This window comes from Ornithorhynchus anatinus, chromosome 4 (genome assembly GCF_004115215.2).
Source record: "Ornithorhynchus anatinus isolate Pmale09 chromosome 4, mOrnAna1.pri.v4, whole genome shotgun sequence".
NCBI classification, from domain to species: Eukaryota; Metazoa; Chordata; class Mammalia; order Monotremata; family Ornithorhynchidae; genus Ornithorhynchus; species Ornithorhynchus anatinus.
Window position 1 is genome coordinate 117640512 of NC_041731.1, and position 19013 is coordinate 117659524.

Sequence of the window (19013 nt, forward strand, 5' to 3'; positions counted from 1 at the left end):
CCTAGTAGAGATCTGTGCACATAGTAAATGCTCAATATGGTTTATTGAAGGCACTAACAGTCTGAAGGGGATTAAAAGTACTCAACTCTCCCTCTCTCCCACATAAAGATTTTTGTGAGGACAAAAGATATATATTATGAAATTACTTTGGAAAGATAGAATAAATCCTGTATGGATTCAAGTTTCAATAAAGTGGTCCTTTTTCATGGTATTTGTTAAGCACTTACTATGTGCCAGGCACTATATTAAGCACAAGTTAATCAGGTTGGACACAGTCCCTGTCCCACATATGGCTCATAGTCTTAATTTACATTTTACAGATGAGGTAACCGAAGCACAGAGAATTTATGTGACTTACCCAAGATCACAAGCAGACATGGGGTGGAGCTGGCTTATCTCTCTGACCATTCATTCTCAGTCTTCTTCACAGGTCCCTCCTCTTCTTCCCACCTCTTAACTGTGGGGGGTCCCTCAAGGTTCAGTTCTGTGTCCCCTTCTATTCTCAATCTACACCCACTCCCTTGGAGAACTCATTCACTCCCAGGGCTTCAACTACCATCTCTACGTAGTTGATACCCAAATCAACATCTCCAACCCTGATCTCTCTTCCTTTCTGCAGTCTCCCATTTCCTCCTGCCTTCAAGATATTTCTACTTGGATCTTTCCTGGCTCACAAGCCCATAACCAAGGTGTTATCCTCGACTCCTCTCTCTCTTTCAACCCACATATTCAATACGTTACTAAATCCCATTGGTTCCACCTTCACAACATTGCTAAAATCCTCCCTTTCCTCTCCATCCAAAATTCTACCACGTTAATACAATCACTCATCTTCTTCTGCCTGGATTACTGCGTCAGTCTCCTTGATGGCCTCCCAGCCTCCTGTCTCTTCCCACTTCAGTCCATACTTCACTCTGCTGCCCAGATCATTTTTTTTCAAAATGTTCAGGACATATCTCCCACTCCTCAAAAAACTCCAGTGGTTGCCCATCCACCCCTGCATCAAACAAAAACTCCTCACCATTGACTTTAAAACACTTGATCACCTTGTCCCCCTTACCTCACCCCACTACTCTCTTACTACAACCCAGCTTGCACACTTTGCTCCTCTAATGCTAACTTTCTCATAGTTCCACGTTCTCGTCTATCTCACCGCCAACCCCTCACCCATGTCCTTGGCCTGGAACTCCCTCCCTCCTCAAATCCAACAGGCAATGGCTCTCCCCACCTTCAAAGCCCTATTAAAAGCACACCTCCTTCAAGAGGCCTGCCCTGACTAATCTCCCCTTTCCTCATCTCCCACTTGCTCTGTATCACTTCCTTCTTTTGTTCTTCTCCCCTCCCAGCCTCACAGCACTTATGTACCTATCTGTAATCTACTTATTTGTATTGATGTCTGTCTCCCCCACTCTGGTTTGTACGCTCTTTGTGGGCAGGGAATGTGTCCGTTTATTTTTGAATTGTATTCTCCCAAGTGCTTAGTACAGTGCTCTGCACACAGTAAGTGCTCAATAAATATGATTAAATGAATGAATGAACCCAGGTCCTTCTGACTACCAGCCCTATGCTCTATCTACTAGGCCATGCTGCTTCTCAAGTACTGCCTTCACTGGAGAAGATTTTCCCTCAGTAAATACAACTCTGCTAGGGAAGGCACAGAGAAAATCACTGGACTTCTGCAGCCTCAGTCTCCCCATTCCCAAATCAGGAATGATGCTATCCACTGCCTGCTTGCTTCACTGCATAGATGAAAGTGGTAAAGTGTGCAGATTCTCACTCCCTCTACACCGTAAGCTTGTTGTGGGCAGGGAATGTGACTACTAACTCTGTTATATTGTACTATCCCATATGCTTAGTACAGTGCTCTGGATACAGTAAATGCTCAATAAATACCATTGACTGATTGACTGATTGATTGTTTACCATTACAGTTCCAGTGAAATAGAAGTAAATATCATTCTGTTAATTTTTGAATCTTTACCAACAGTGCTGCTTCAAAAAATTACCGCTCTTTCCCCGATTGTTTCTGAATACATGTAGTTTTGTAACAACTGAGGGGGGAACAGGTGCTTGGGGAGCTCTATTTTGCCCTACATATTGGTCCTCTGCACAGGCCATCAAAAAGGTCCACCTGGCTCTGGATCTGGATTCTAATGGTTGGTAATTAGTCACATCAAAGGCATTGGTTTCACTTTCATTCAGTGAAAATCAGGCTTTCAGCATGGAAAACATGCATCAAAGAGCATGACTGTCAATGGAGGCATCCCGTAAGCAACTAAGGGGATAACTTTCAAGTAAGATCTCTTCGGTTTTGACTAATCTAAATCTGAAGTGGATGAAGGGAAGGTAAGAGAAGGAGCGTGGCTCAGTGGAAAGAGCACGGGCTTTGGAGTCAGAGGTCATGGGTTCGAATCCCGGCTCAGCCACTTGTCAGCTGTGTGACTTTGGGCAAGTCACTTCACTTCTCGGTGCCTCAGTGACCTCATCTGTAAAATGGGGATTAAGACTGTGAGCCCCACGTGGGATTCCCCTGTGTCCACCCCAGCGCTTAGAACAGTGCTCGGCACACAGTAAGCGCTTAACAAATACCAACATTATTTATTATTATTATTTAAGAGATTTTTACCAATCAATATATCAGAGATGTCTGTTGAGCACCTATTGAATTTGTTTTGTCGTATGCTGTCGAGTTGTTTCCAACCCATAAGGACACCACGGACACATCTCTCCCAGAACGCCCTGTTCTCCACCTGCAATCATTCTGATAGTGCATCCATAGAGTTTTCTTGGTAACAATATGGAAATGGTTTACCATTGCCACCTTCCATGCAGTAAACCCGAGTCTCTGCCCTCGACTCTCTCCCATGCCACTGCTGCCCAGCATGGGTGAGTTTTGACTTGTAGCAGATTGTATTCCACTCACTAGCCACTGCCCAAGCTATGAATGGAATGGGTAGGCCTCTGCTTTACTCTCCCTCTTGTACCTGAGACTGGGGGAGTACTGGAAACTCTCCAGGTGCGACCCTGAAAGGAGACCTACTGAATACAAAGTACTAAACGTGGGAGTGTACATAAGAAGCAGGTTCCCTGCCCTCAAGAAGCTTTTAACACAATGAATCCAGCAATAGGTGGGCTGCTGAGAGGAAGAGACTTGCTGCTTAGACAGTTACTTGAGTTCTCTTTCAACACTGGATGACTAAGGAAATGCCAGAGAACTCTCAACACCACCATAATCATCATTTCCAAGAACAGAATGTGGAAACTTCTGTGACATCTCACTTCTCTCGAATGCTGGCAAGATCTCAACTCGAGACCTTTTAGGCCTATCTCCAAATAATAACACTGGGGTCTGTTCTCCCTACATGACAGTGTGACTTCAGACCAAACTGCAGCAAAGGGACATGATCTTTGCAGCATCACCATCAACATGATGGGAAGCAGAATGGCCTACTGGAAAGAGCATGGGTCTGTGTGTAAGACGAACTGGGTTCTAATTCTGGCTCCACCACTTGTCTCCTGTGTGACCCTGGGCAAATCATTTAACTTCTCTATGCCTCAGTTCCCTAATCTGCAAAATGAAGACTCAATACCTGTTTGTTTGTTTTTATTAATTTTTATGATATTTACTATGCACTTATTATGGGTCAGGCACTGTACTAAGAGTTGGGCTAGATCTAAGTTAATCAGGTCGGGCACAGTCCATGTCCCAAATGGGGCTCACAGTCTTAATTCCCATTTTCAGCTGAGGTCACTGAGGCACAGAGAAGTGAAGTGACTTGCCCAAGGTCAGACAGTAGACAAGTGGCAGAGACTGGATTAGAATCCAGGTCCTTCTGAGTCCCAAGCCGGTGCTCTTTCCATTAGGCCACAAGGCCACCTGTTGTCTCTCCTCTGAGACTTGATCATCACTATCAAACAAATTTGTCCGCTCTAAATATTCACAATGGTACAGCCAATTGAATCAGATTAAAACGTACCCCGTTAATACTATCACTACAACTGCTACTACTATTAATAATAATGATAATTGTGATATTTGTTAAGCCCTTACAGTGTACCAAGTAATGCTCTAATCTGTCTAGATGCCAGATGACCAAGTCGGACACAGTACCTATCCCCCATGAGGCTCACGGTTTAGTGGGGAAGGTGAACATGTATTTAATCTCCATTTTACAGATGGGAAAACTGAGATACAGAGAAGTCTAAAGACTCAGGTTCCAATACTGCCGTGAGACCTTGGGCAGGGTGTGACTTGTTTAATCTCTTTTCTAGGTTACAGTGCTTGAGGGTGTGATCTTGAGCCTGGGAACTCATATGAGAATAATCTTCAAGGCTGCTAGGAAATTTCCAACTCAACAGGCTACAAGTATCATTAAAAACCTTTGTGATGGCACTCCACGATCTATTCTTTACCAAAGACTGTGCTCTGGAGATGCACACATGCAAGAAGGCACGCAGATAATTTTGAACTCCTTCAGAGACAGCTCAGTGTTATGGACCGACAGGATCATAGACAAATTAGCCCCAAGGAGACTTGGCAAAAAAACCCTAAAAACCTCAGAGATTTTCATCAGCATCTCAGAACACTGTCACTGAATTCTGCTCCCTAGGCAGTATGCAACGGAGAGTCAGAGAAGCAGAAAACAGAATCAAGAAAGCCAGTACATCCTTGGAGAGTTTTCAGACCTAATTTGGCAGCAACAGGAAAGCAAGTTTCATACAAAATTAAAGTTCTACAAAGCTGTTGGGGTGCCCAACCTTCTCTAAGTCCTGTGAGGCCTGGGCCTCAATCCCAAGGCATATGGAACTTCTTGAGCAAGTCACGCTTGTCATCAAATGCTAAAATAAGATCATCGTGAAGTAGGAGGAGGCGGAGGAAAGGTATTTACCGAGCAGCAAGTATGAACTACTGCATTAAGTGCCAGGGAAGGTACAGCAGAAGTAAAAGGCATAATCGCTGCTTACCAGGGGCTCAGAGTCAACAGCGAGGAACTGGAATGAAATCATCTTTAGCATAAAGGAATATTTCAAGGGATAAACACTGAGTTAAACTTTATTATTATTATGGTACTTGTTAAGTGCTTACTATGTACCAAGCACTGTTCTAAGCTCTGGGATGGATATAAGTTCATTGGGTTGGATGCAGTCCCTGTCCTGCAAGGGGCTCACAGTCTTAATCTCCATTTTACAGATGAAGGAACTGAGGCCCAGAGAAGTTGTGACTTCCCAAGGTCACACAGCAGACATGTGGCAGAGCTGGAATTAGAAGCCAGGTCCTTGACTCCCAGGCCCGTGCTCTATCCACTAAGCCACACTGCTTCTTTACTTTTCTGAGTGGAACATGTGAAGGGAAGGATAATAATCAATCAGTATTCAGTTTGACCCTGAAAGGCAACCATAGTCAGCCCAGCTCAATCTCAACTAATAAGTGATTTTTCTTTTTGAAATAAATATGGCCAAAATGTAATCTAATGTGTCAATGAAGTTAAAATGATGAGTTATTTAAGGCTTATATTATTTAATGTCCCCTATCTCACCTGCAACAGAAGTCTATGAGCTACTCCTCCTCTAAGCTGTTAGCTCCTAGGGGACAGGGAACTATATACCAATTCTGTTCTACATATTCTCCCAAGCCCTTAGTACTGTGCTTTGCACAGTATATGTCACAGAACAAAACCTGTGACTCCTTATACGGAAAAACATTACTGGGTTATTCTTTACTTCTACTATAGTCACTAAAAAAAAAACACACACAAAAAAAAACCACCCTCCTCCTTCATATCCAACAGTTCAACACACTCCCACCTAAAAAAAATCACATCACCAAGAGGTGATCTGGAACTAAGCCCCTGCTTTCTCTTCCTGCTCTATCCTCACTGACAACTAAACTGTAAGCTCAATGTGGGCAGGGAACTTGTTTACCAACTCTGTTATATTCTACTCTCCCTAGCGCTTGGTACAGTGCTCTGCACACAGTAAGTGCTCAATAAAGATGATTGATTGATTGACAATGTACTTGACTGTGTTTCCCTTAAAAGACTTTGATATTCAACCCTGTTCCACAGCACTTCTATACATTGTATCATTTTCCCTATCTATAACTTATTTTAATATCTTCCTCCCCACTGTAGACTTTAGGCTTCTTGAGGGCCAGGATCACCTATACCAACTCTGTTGTATAGTATTTTCCCAAGTGCTTAGTACAATGCTCTGAACACAATAGATATTCAATAAAACTCTCTCCTTAGGCCCCCTGTTCCTCCCCCTCCACCATCTCTCACCCCCAATGATCTGGCCACCTATTTCCTCACGAAAATCAACACGATCAGATCTGAGCTCCCCAAAGTCACCCCTCCGCCTCTCCCCTCCCCCCCACCAACCCCCTCCCCTACTTTCCCATCCTTCCCTGCAGTATCCTCAGAGGAGATCTCCTCCCTCCTCGCAAGTGCCACCCCCTCCATCTGTGCGTCGGACCCCATTCCCTCTCACCTTATTAAAACCATCGCCCCTGCCCTCCTCCCTTCCTTAACTTCTATTTTTAACCACTCAATCTCCAAGGGCTCCTTCCCCTCTGCCTTCAAACATGCCCACGTCTCCCCCATCCTAAAAAAACCCGCTCTTGACCCCACTTCCCCCTCCAGTTATCGTCCTATCTCCCTACTACCCTTCCTTTCCAAAATCCTAGAACGAGTCATCTACAATCGATGCCTAGAATTCCTTAACTCCCATTCTCTCCTAGACCCCCTCCAATCTGGCTTCCGTCCCCTCCACTCTACTGAGACTGCTCTCTCTAAGGTCACCCATGACCTCCTTCTTGCCAAATCCAATGGCTCCTACTCCATTCTAATCCTCCTTGACCTCTCTGCTGCCTTTGACACTGTCGACCATCCCCTTCTCCTCCATACCTTATCTCACCTTGGCTTCACGGACTCTGTCCTCTCCTGGTTCTCCTCTTACCTCTCTGGCCGATCATTCTCGGTCTCCTTCGCTGGAGCCTCCTCCCCCTCCCATCCTTTAACTGTTGGAGTTCCTCAAGGGTCAGTTCTTGGCCCTCTTCTGTTCTCCATTTACACTCACTCCCTCGGTGAACTCATCCGCTCTCACGGCTTTGACTACCATCTCTACGCAGATGACACGCAGATCTACATCTCCGCCCCTGTCCTCTCCCCCTCCCTTCAGGCTCGCATCTCCTCCTGCCTCCGGGACGTCTCCACCTGGATGTCGGCCCGCCACCTAAAACTCAACATGAGCAAGACTGAGCTCCTCATCTTCCCTCCCAAACCCGGTCCGCTCCCAGACTTCTCCGTCACCGTGGATGGCACGACCATCCTTCCCGTCTCTCAGGCCCGCAATCTCGGTGTCATCCTTGACTCGTCCCTCTCGTTCACCCCACACATCCTATCCGTTACCAAGGCCTGCCGGTTTCACCTCTACAACATCGCCAAGATCCGCCCTTTCCTCTCCACCCAAACGGCTACCTTACTGTTACGGGCTCTCGTTATATCCCGGCTAGACTACTGTGTCAGCCTTCTCTCTGACCTCCCTTCCTCCTCTCTCGCCCCGCTCCGGTCTATTCTTCACTCCGCTGCCCGGCTCATCTTCCTGCAGAAACGATCTGGGCATGTCACTCCCCTTCTTAAACAACTCCAGTGGTTGCCTATCGACCTCCGCTCCAAACAAAAACTCCTCACTCTAGGCTTCAAGGCTCTCCATCACCTTGCCCCTTCCTACCTCTCCTCCCTTCTCTCTACCGCCCATCCCACACGCTCCGCTGCTCTGCCGCCCACCTCCTCACCGTCCCTCGGTCTCGTCTATCCCGCCGTCGACCCCTGGGTCACGTCCTCCCGCGGTCCTGGAACGCCCTCCCTCCTCACCTCCGCCAAACTGATTCTCTTTCCCTCTTCAAAACCCTACTTAAAAATCACCTCCTCCAAGAGGCGTTCCCAGACTGAGCTCCTCTTCCCCCTCTACTCCCTCTGCCATCCCCCCTTTACCTCTCCGCAGCTAAAGCCTCATTTTCCCCTTTTCCCTCTGCTCCTCCACCTCTCCCTTCCCATCCCCACAGCACTGTACTTGTCCGCTCAACTGTATATATTTTCGTTACCCTATTTATTTTGTTAATGAATTGTAAATTGCCTTGATTCTATTTAGTTGCCATTGTTTTTACGAGATGTTCTTCCCCTTGACTCTGTTTATTGCCATTGTTCTTGTCTGTCCGTCTCCTCCGATTAGACTGTAAGCCCGTCAAACGGCAGAGACTGTCTCTATCTGTTGCCGACTTGTTCATCCCAAGTGCTTAGTACAGTGCTCTGCACATAGTAAGCGCTCAATAAATACTATTGAATGAATGAATGAATGAATGATTGATAAGCATACCCAAGTAGTTACAGAGTGGAAGCTGAAAATATACAAGGAAGAAGAGCAAATATACTTAAGATAAGATGGAGTACAACCTAGAACAACCAATCAATTAATCACTAGCATTTACTAAGAATTTACTCTGTGCACAGCAATATACTAATCGTGATATTTGTTAAGCACTTACAGAGGAGGAAACTGAAGCCCAGAGAAGTGAAATGACTTGTTCAAGATCACATAGCAGTCAAGTGGCAGAGCAGGGGTTAATGAAAAAGGCACAGACCTGGAAATAGGAGGACCTGGGTTCTAATCCTGTCTCTGCCACTTGCCTGTTGTATGACCTTGGGCAAGTCTCTTAACTTCTCTGTGCCTCAATTTCTTCATCTGTAAAATGAGGATTCAATACCTATTCTCCCTCCTACTTGACTGTGAGCCTCCTGTGGGACAGGGACTGTATCCGGACTGATTATCTTGTATTTATCCCAGTGCTTAGTTTAGTGCTTGGTACATAAGTACGCGTTCAACAAATCCCACAACTATTACCAGTCTGTTAAGGATTTGAGTTGTTTCTAGAGATTTTAGTGATGAGCAAGAATCCCAGGCAGAGGAGGGGAGGGGGAAGACTCAAAAATAGAGACAGGGCACACAAATGACAAACATCACCTTAGAAGAGGACAATTTTTTCATGCATGCAATGTGGTATGTAGGGCCAGTTGGGCATACGTGTTTTCCATATCTAACATGGATAGATTCTCAATTATCAGTAGTCATTTTCCAAAAATGGGAGCTACATAGACACACATGTATATGTAGAGGTTCTCTCTCTCTCTCTCTGTCACACAAACACAAACCTATACACTTGATATGTCAATATCAATAATTCATTCAGTCATATTTATTGAGCACTTACTCTGTGCAGAGCATGAATTGCGTTTCCCATTCTCTATGTTGTAAATAATCTTTTGAGTTTAGTCTCATGTCATATTTATAATGCAAAATTGAAAAACTATCCCCCCAGATTATAGAGCAATAAAACAATCCCATCTTCCGACCTTGAGGAAATAATGAGAACAAACATAGGAAACTCGCTCAAGAAAGAAACAGCCTTTGCCCATGTAGGCGGGTTGAGCTGCCAAGGGTTTGGTTACATAACTTCCCCTTATTTAAGGAACAGATAAGCAGAATTAGAGAGGGATGGGGATCTATAAGGAATAAAAGCTTTGCTAGTTTGGAACCCAGCAAATGCCTGGTGAGATCAAGCCACCTTTTAGAGCCTTGCCAGATCTTCTCATCTCTAGTAGTCCCCAAAGGAGGCTCCTAACCCTTGCTTCATGATATGGAGTCAGTGACTTCTTGGAAGATGCCAAAGGACAGAAAGGGCTGGGTTTAATGATGCTGATGAGGGAGGGGGTATTTCAGGCAGGGGCGATTGCGTGAACCATGGGCAAGAGACAAAGGGTCGAGAGGGAATAAATGTAACAGGCACCCAAGCTTGATCTTAAAATCTGAAGGTGGGAGGTATAAGGCCAAAAACCCTAAGGAAAAAAGAGATGGGAATTTTGGGAGAACATGAAATCAGATATTTACACAAGAGTGATTAGAAGGGGCATGTGAAGTCTTCACACCCGACCTATGATAAGGGTGATATTTGTTAATTGCTCACGATGAGTGAGCCAAGCACTGTGCTAAGAGCCGGGGTAGATAAAACCCAATCAGTTAGGACAAAATCCCAGCTTCACATGAGGCTCACAGTCTAAAAGGCAGGGAGAATGGGGTCTTAATTCCCATTATGCAGATGAGGAAATTGAGGCACAGAAAAGGTAAATGATTTGCACAAGGCCACACAGCAGGCAGGTGGTGGAGTCAGGATTAGAACACAGTTCCCCTGACTGCCAGGTCTGGGCTCTCTCCACTAGATGCTTGACATAGAGTAAGTGTTTAACAAATACCATCATTATTATTATTAGACCATGGGGAGGAACATCCCCATGTTTATGCTGCACTGGCCACTATTCAAACAACAATAGCCAAGACCCTAGGAAAACATTTCCAGAGGAAAAGGCGATAAGATGCTGGGCTGAAACAATTAGCAGGATATCTCAATCCTTTCCCAAATGGCCACGCCTGGTTTAGTAGAGAGAGCCAATCAGAAGAAAGGCAGCAGAAAAAAAAGGTCAGCATAGTGTAAAAATCAGGCCAAAAAATAAGCAATGTGGTCTTGTGGAAAAAGCATGGACCTGGGAGTCAGAATACCTGGGTTCTAATCCTGGTTCCACCATTTAGGTGCTGTGTGGTCTTGGATAAGTCACTTAACTTCTCAGGATCTCAGTTCCCTCATCTGAAAAATGGAGATTCAGCACCTGTTCTCCCTCCTATCTAAACTAACTACAAGTGGGACTTGATTATCCTGTATTTAGCCCAGTACAGTGCTTGGCAAATAGTAAGTACTTAAAAAAAACCACAGTTATTATGATTATTATCATCATCATCATCAAGCTTCAGACATTGAATATTTGACTTCTTTTGATCCTTGGAAACCAAAGAATTCTTTCAGGAGAAGCTGGAAGTCAGCAATGTGATGGTAAGCTGCAGATTAGGCTCCATGTAGAAGAGCCCTAACTGTTTTGCAGACATATATAAGACCTGATTGCAGGAGTAGATGCAGCCTAAGGTGGGACAGTGCAATTAGTAATAGGTTTCTTATTTGTAGTGTGACCAAAAACTATTTATTATGCAGTTTGTGTCATTTTTTTTTAAATCTAGGTATGACAACTCACCTGGCAGTGTGGGTGTTTACAGGAAGGTGGGAAAGGTCCTAATCTTATTGAGACACAGTGCTACTGAGGAAAGAGGAAAGAAGTCTGAAAAACACCTCTCTGAACTATCACCAGTGGTAGTCTAGAAGTAGGAGCATGCTTACTGAATCGCCAAAGACCCCCTTGCTTTCCAAGGCAGTGGAGACGGTGAGATGTAAGAGGTGAAGTTTGGGATTATAATAGTATTAATAGGATTTATTAAGTGCTTAAGAGAAGATGTATGGCACGGGCTTGGGAGTCAGAGACCCTGGGTTCTAACCCCGGCTCTACCTAACATCTGCTGTGTGACCTTGGGCAAGTCACTTAAAATCTCTGTATTTGTTTCCTCATCTGTCAAAGGGTGATCCAATACCTGTTCTCCCTCCTATTTAGACTGTGAGCCCCCCACGAATCAAGGACTGTGTCTGAACTGATTAACTCACATTTACCCCAGTGCTTAAAACAGTGCTTGACACATAGTAAGTGTTTAACAAGTATTATTATTATTACTGTTTCTATTACTGTGTGCTGAACACTGCAGTACGCTCTAAGAAAGACTACCCAAGTGGGACTTCCCCTATTCCTATCCTATCCTATTCTCCCCCGATTAGACTGTAAACCCGTCAAACGGCAGGGACTATCTCTATCTGTTGCCGACTTGTTCATTCCAAGCACTTAGTACAGTGCTCTGCACATAGTAAGCGCTTAATAAATACTATTGAATGAATGATGAATGAATTTGAATAGACTTCTCCCCCTGTAGATTGTAAGCTTCCTGTGGGCAGGGATAGAGTCTACCAACTCTGTTGTATTATACTTTCCCAAGTGCTCAGTACAGTGCTCTGCACACAGTGAGCACTAAATACCACTGACTGAATTGGACATGGCTCCTCTCCCTTGGGGAGCCCACTATCGAAAAAGGGAACTTAGAGTTTAGAGGGATTGATTGGTGTCAACGTCTAAAGGCTGCCTCTGTACCATGAAGTGAAGAACTCCAAAGAAACATCAGGTGTCTGAGAGTCTGCTCTTTCCACTGATCCTTGGGGCTCCCTATGCTTGGAGAATTGCTAGGGGAATGTCAACACATCCCTGGGACAATAAGGGCTTCACTTGGGGAATGGAAGGCAAAGGTTTGGGGAGAAGAGGAAACTTAATCAATCTGTCAATCAAACAAGCAATAATAGCATGCACTGAGCTCCTACTGCAAACAGAGCATTGGACCAAACATAAGGAAAAGCAGATTAGCCTAATGGAAAAAGCATGGGCCTGGGAGTCAGAGGACCTGACTCTACCACTTGTCAGTTTTCTCATCAGTAAAATAGGGATTCCCCTCGTTGCACCTGGAGAGTTTCCATTACTCTACCAGTCACGACTTCAGGAGGGAGAGTCAAGCAGGGGCCTACCCATTCCATTCCTAGCTTGGGCAGTGCCTAGTGAGTGGAAGGCAATCTGCTACAAGTCAAAACTCACCCGTGCTGGACAGCAGTGACACAGGAGAAAGTCGAGGGCAGAGACATTTAATGAACGTAAGGAGGCAATGGTAAACCACTTCCATATTTTTACTAAGAAAACTCTAGGGATACACTACCAGAATGATTGAAGATGGAAGTGGGGCATTCTGGGAGAGATGGGTCTATGATATCGCTATGGGTCGGACACGACTCAAAGCATAAGACAACAACAACAAAATAGGAATTAAATCCTTTACCATCCTCTCCTACTTAGACTGCGAGCCCTATTTGGGACAGGGACTGTGTCCCACCTGATTATCTTGTATCAATCCCAGTGCTTAGTAAGGTGGATTTGGCATAAAATAAGTGCTGAACAGATACGATAAAAAAGGGAGATTAGAAGACATGATGAGAGGAAATGCAGGAGAGCCTTGAAACCAAATATTTTTCACCAATTAGGCTAGAGGGACTCCTCGTTATTCAAGTCACTTCCTCCGTGGTTGAATCAAAGGAAATTCTCCTTTGACTCATCTGGAAGTGCTGGCTGTAGTGATTTGCATAATCTGTCTGGGAAAGTCCATTTAAATGAGGCGAGGAATCACTAATTAATCTCACTCGCCTTCGCGAATCTCCTTAGTTCCTCTTCGACAGTCCCAAACGCTTAGTACAGTGCATTGATTGCATCTCTTGGGCGCTAAATAATTCCCATTACTAGGACTACAAGACACGAGAAAAGTTGAGAACAAAATTACCTCCTCGGTTATGGTGAGAAAATGAAAGGAAAAAACGATGTCTCTTCACCGAGAAAGCAGCGAACTTATTTCATTTAAAAAGAATTGAAACTTTCTGATCCCAGCACAACTGCCATTACCTTCATGGCTGGGGAAAATGCTGAGAAATAGGTTTTAGACTAAAGTAAACTCCCAATCAAGATATCGGTCAAATTGACCCATTCTAGCTTCCTTTTAACTCCAGGTAAAGCTTAGGTAGCAAGAAATAGAGTTACCACTGCTAGATCTCTTCTGGCTGGGGCTCAGGGGAGCAGAATGACAGCAAGCAGCATATCTCACAGCCCACTGGAAGTTCTAACTTCCCTAATAATAATAATAATGATAACACTGGTATTTGTTAAGCACTTACTATGTTTCAGGCACTGCACTAAATTTTGGGGTGGATACAAGCAAATTTGGGTGGGCACAGTCCCTGTCCCACGTGGGGCTCACAGTCTTAATCCTCATTTTACAGGTGAGGTAACTGAAGCATAGAGAAGTTAATTGATTTGCCCAAGGTAACAGAGCAGAGAAGTGATGGAGCTAGGATTAGAACCAGAGTCCTGACTCCCAGGCCCGTGTTCTATAATCATAATAATAATTATTATTATGGTACTTGTTAAGCACTTACTATGTGCCAAACACTCTGCTAAGTGCTGGGGTAGGTACACGCTTATCAGGTTGGACATAGTCCCTGTCCCACATGGGGCTCACACTCTCATCCCCATTTTACAGATGAGATAACTGAGGCACAGAGAAGTGAAGTGACTTGCCCAAGGTTACACAGCAGACAAGTGGTGGAGTCAGAATTAGAACCCATGTCCTAATTCCCAGGCCTTTGTTCTATCCACTAGACCATGTTGCTTCCTTGCTCCGCCCCCACTGATGGGGTGGTGGGGAGAAGACGGGAGAGAACAGGAGCAGAGAAGAGCTTCCCCGCTACCAGTAGAAGAGCCAGCTTTGTCTCAGAGTGTTCCAAATCATTCATTCATTCATTCATTCATTCAATAGTATTTATTGAGCGTTTACTATATGCAGAGCACTGTACTAAGTGCTTGGAATGTACAAATCAGCAACAGATAGAGACAGTCCCTGCCCATTGACGGGCTTACACTCAGGGGTCAGCATTTATGAATGAATGTGGACTCGATGTATTTTGATCATTCAAGTTATAAAGAGTTTTTTGTCTGCCTCCCCTATTAGAATGTAAGCTTCTTGCGGGCAGGGAAAGTGTTACTTCTTTATTCTCTACCTTCCAGGCACCTAGCACAGTGTGCCTCACCAAGTGGGTATTCAATAAATGCTAGTGCTTCTACTAGAGGAATAAAGGGGGGATGTGCTAGCTCTCTGACAGGCCTCTGATCTTGCTCCCTCGCAATCTGCAAGGATTACTTAAACTAAAGTCAGAGAACACAGCTTTCCCCTCTTCTCCTCTCCTTTTTCCCGAATATAGCTGCTAAATCTCGTGCTTCAGTTTCATGAAGAAAATGTCTGGGAGTCCCATTTAAGGTCCAACTGGTGCTGAGATCACTGTGGAAGCAAAAATGAGTAAAGGTTGCTTTTCTGAGACAAGTTTGGCATGGATATTTCCTGTCTCTCCATAATATGATTTCCTCTAGATTTTGCTTTAGTCTATTTTTGCTTCAAAGGCATAGGGTCTGACCTCCGTAGGGAGAAGGAATAAATACCTTAAATTTTGGAAAGGCATTAACCCTTTCAAGGCATGAATTGGAACCCTGTTACAGCTGTATGACTTCGTTCTCTCTCCTTCTTTTTCTTCCTGCTCCAAGACTTGTAAATGGTGGCTGTCTCTCTGCCTATCCTGCTTGATTGTGAGCTCCTGGGGAGTGGGAAATATGAACCTAGTCTGTAAGTCTTGGCAGAGCAGATAGAGTATAGGCCTGGGAGTCATATGGGTTCTAATCCCAGCTCCACCACTTGTCTGCTATGTGGCCTTGGGGAAGTCACTTCACTTCTCTGTGCCTCAGTTACCTCATCTGTAAAATGCGGATTGAGACTGGGAGCCCCACATAGGACGGGGACTGTGTCTAACCCAATTTGCTCGTATCCCCTCCAGGGCTTAGTACAGTGCCTGACACGTAGTAAGCACTTAACAAATACCAGAGTTATTATTGCATTTAACTCCCTGCAACCTAGCAGTCTTCACATCCTCCATTTCTTCCTCAGGATCCTGTTCCAGCCCTTGGTATATTATTGTTTTAAGAAGTAGCATGGTGTAGTGGATAGAACATGGGCCTGAAGGTCAGAAGGTCCTGGGTTTTAATCCCAGCTCTGCCACTTGTCTGCTGTGTGAACTTGGGCAAGTCACTTCACTGTGACTCAGTTACCTCATCTGTAAAATGGGGGTTGAGATTGTGAGCCCCTCATGGGACAGGGACTGTATCCAACCTGATTCTCTTGTATCCACCCCAGCGCTTAGTACAGGGCCTGGCACATAGTAAGCACTTAACGAATATCATCATTAGTCTCTGGTCTGTGGCTCCTTGTGGTTAGGGACTGACCCTAACTCCAGCTTCATGGCATTTATGCCCCATAGCCTTATACTCAGCTCTTTCCTCCATCTCTAATTTATTTTAATGCTTGTCTCCCCTTGTAGAAATGTAAAATCTTTGTAGGCAGGGGTTGCACCTACCAACTCTACTATTTTGTACTTTATCAAGCACTTAATACAGTGCTCTGCCCATACTAAGTACACAATAAATACTGATTGATTGCTTTTGCACTCACAATCTTCCATTTTACTTTTGCACATATTCATTTATGTGTGCAACTATTATAGTTCTTCCTCCAATGTAATTTTTTATTTATTTTGCATTTATCATTTTTTAATGGCATTTGTTAAGTGCTAACTATATGTCAGATACTGTACTAAGCACTGGGGTAGATACAAGATAATCAGGTTGGACACAGTCACTGTCCCACAAAATGTTCACTGTCTTAATGCCCCTTTTAAAGATGAAACAAATGATGCACAGAGAAGTGAAGTGATTTGCCCAAGGTCACCCAGCAGACATGTGGCAGAGTCAGAATTAATAAAAATAATAATAATAATGGCATTTGTTAAGAGCTTACTATTTGTCAGGTACTGTTCTTCCGAGACTTCCTTCCCAGACTAAGCCCCCTTATCCTCAGCTCCCCTTCCCTTCCATGTCACCTAGACTCGCTCCCTTTGCTCTTCCCCCTCTCCCCACCCCACAGCACTTATGTATATATGTGGATATCTATAATTCTATTTCTTTTTATTGATTCTATTTCTTTTTATTGATGCCCACTTACTTGTTTTGATATGGGTTCTCCCCTGCCTCCCCTTTAGACTGTAAGCACGTTGTGGGCAGGGATTGTCTCTCTTTATTGCTGCATTTTACTTTCCAAGTGTTTAATACAGTGCTCTGCACACAGTAAGAGCTCAATAAATATGACTGAATGAATGAATGACTGTTCTAAGTACTGGGGTAGATACAAGCAAATTGGGTTGAACACAGTCTCTGCCCCATGTTCATTCATTCATTCAATAGTATTTATTGAGCGCTTACTATGTGCAGAGCACTATACTAAGCACTTGGAATGTACAAATCGGTAACAGAGACAGTCCCTGCCCTTTGATGGGCTTACAGTCTAATTGGGGGAGACAGAAAAAAACAATAGCAATAAATACAATCATGTGGGACTCACAGTCTCAATCTCCATTTTACAGATGAGGTAACTGAGGCACACAGAAGCAGAGTGACTTGTCCAAGGTCACACAACAGACGAGTGGTGGAGCTGGGGTTAAAACCCAAGTCCGCCAACTCACAGGCCCACGCTTACAATTATTTTATATCTGTCTTCCCTGTAAGATAGTAAGCTATTTGTGAGTGGGAATCATGTCTCTTACAACTGTTTTGCTCTCCAAAGTGCTGAACAGAGTGCTCTATGCACCATAATCCCTTGATAAATACTACTGATTATTTGTTTGAAGGACTAATGCACTGGGGACTTTAGGATTTCGAAGGGAATTCATTCCCCCTTTCAGATTCTGCTAATTTCAATAGTTTCCTGTTTCTCCCAAACCCAAGAGCCAGGTATGGATTTTGACTATCTACAGGTAAATTTGCATGTGTCATCACCCAGTTACATAATATAATTTAAACCTCCCCCCACCACCCTTCCCCCCCCCAACCAGCTCCCTGATTGAACCAAATTATTCCATTTTTTTATTAAAAGTTCCAGCTGTCAAAGACAAGACTGCCACTTCAGCACATATGACTAATAACAGCGAGGCATCTGATTAAAGAATGAATAACACTAGAAATGAGAAAACCCATAATTACATCCCTGAAGTCTGTTTGAGCACTCTCAACAGGGGAAATCACTGTCCAGCTGTGGAAGATTGAGGACGAGTTTTCCTTCCTTAGTGGGGGCAGCCCTGTGGGTGCAGATAATTGTTGAGTGAAAACATTTTGCATTTTCTTGTCTAGATAACACGGCTTTTCTGGGGCTTTTTTTTTTTTTTTTACAAAGAGAAGTAATTAATCACACCTGATTCATGTTGGGTAATGTGATCATGCATCTGCTAGTCTGATTACTGTCTTTACTGATACTTATTTGTCTCTGCCACTTGTGTTTATATTGGGTCCCTGGGCTCTGCCTTAGCTCAAAGACATTATAAACTCCTTGAGGACAGGTTCCATATCTTTTACTTCTCTTGCACACTTCCCCATTTCTAGCATGATGCTCTGCACAAAGTAGACAGACTTCATAGGAACCAGACATTACACTGCCCCTAATATCACAGACTCCAACCCCTGAACTCCCAACTCTAAATTCTCACTTTCTGACCATGCCTCCCAATCTACCACTTTCCTCACATCTCCTCCTTCTCCAAAATTACTCTGTGCCCCTCCAAGACCTCTCCAGACCCTCCCTGTTATTTCCTGCTGGTCATCATACTGGCCTTACTCTGCAGGGACACTCCTCACTTGAAACTGTGCCCCCTCCAGAAAACTATCTTCTCCACTCTCTGCCCCCTGGATCTACTGATCTACTGAGATCAAAGGCATTAAAGGAGAAGCAGTGTGGCCTATTGGATAGAGCACAGGCCTGGGAGTCAGAAGGGTCTGGGTTCCAATCCCAGCTCTGCTACTTATCTGTGTGACCTTGGGCAAGTCACTTCATTTCTCTGGGTCTCAATTACCTCATCAGTAAAATGAGGATTGACTGAGAGGTCCACGTGGGACATGAACTGTGACCAACCTGATTAGCCTCTAGACTGTAAGCTTACTGTGGGCAGTGAATGTATCTATTATTGTTATATTGTACTCTTCCAAGTGTTTAGTGCAGTGGTCTCCACACAATAAGCACTCAATAAATACTACTGAATGAATGAATTAGCTTGTATCTCCTTCAGCACTTAGTACAGTGCCTGGCACATTGTAAGCGCTAAATTAAAAAAACAACAACCAAAAACCTCACCCCAAATAAACAAACAAAAACCTCCTATGGTAATGAGCTTTTGCTTGACGTCCAGGACTCCCTTTGACCTCTCGACTGTCTTTGACACCAATTAACTACCCCCACTCCTTCTAGAAACTTTCTCTGGCCTTGGTTTTACTGACATAGTACACTGCTGGATCTCTTCC

The 19013-nt window shown here is 44.2% G+C and overlaps 1 protein-coding gene and 1 non-coding gene across 4 annotated transcripts in view; both read right to left on the reverse strand.

Moving 5' to 3' along the window:
* LRRC7 (leucine rich repeat containing 7) overlaps nt 1-19013 on the reverse strand; it is a 551725-nt gene that overhangs the window by 163304 nt on the left and 369408 nt on the right. The window lies entirely within an intron of this gene.
* Nucleotides 2897-3034, reverse strand: LOC114811744. Its single transcript, XR_003759440.1, has one exon. It is a non-coding gene; the product is annotated as a small nucleolar RNA SNORA7 (small nucleolar RNA).